This window comes from Rhagoletis zephyria, unplaced genomic scaffold (genome assembly GCF_001687245.7).
Source record: "Rhagoletis zephyria isolate East Lansing unplaced genomic scaffold, Rhagoletis_zephyria_1.1 Rzeph_scaffold_01822, whole genome shotgun sequence".
Lineage (NCBI taxonomy): Eukaryota > Metazoa > Arthropoda > Insecta > Diptera > Tephritidae > Rhagoletis > Rhagoletis zephyria.
The window spans coordinates 38,855-39,481 of NW_016158906.1; positions in this window are offsets into that span (position 1 = coordinate 38,855).

Consider the following 627-nt stretch of genomic DNA (forward strand, 5'->3'; position numbering starts at 1 on the left):
CAAATTTCAGTTCCGAGGTTTTGCAGAACCACGATACGGGCTTTTGTACTTTAAACGACGATATGCATATTGGCTCTTGAAAAATATGTTAGTGTTTGGCCTAGCTTCTCCTCCGATATGCGGTGTGCGTGATTTTGTCACACAAAGTAAAGGACAGTTTTACGCCGACTCCGAACGGCAATTGTATTTTAATGAGAAGTTGTTTCCATGACAGAATACACTCGGAGGTTTACTATTACCAACAGAGGGGCAANATACGGGCTTTTGTACTTTAAACGACGATATACATATTGGCTCTTGAACAATATGTTAGTGTTTGGCCTAGCTTCTCCTCCGATATGCGGCGTGCGTGATTTTGTCACACAAAGTAAAGGACAGTTTTACGCCGACTCCGAACGGCAATTGTATTTTAATGAGAAGTTGTTTCCATGACAGAATACACTCGGAGGTTTACTATTACCAACAGAGGGGCAACCACTATTAGAAAAAACTGGGCTTGAACTCAAGCTCCGCGTAATGCTCTACAGCAGCCGCCACTACTTTTACATATATTGCTGGTATATTCAAAATACTATCCCGAACTTCGGAGTGTATATATGTAATATAAAAAAGAATGAGAGGTACTAT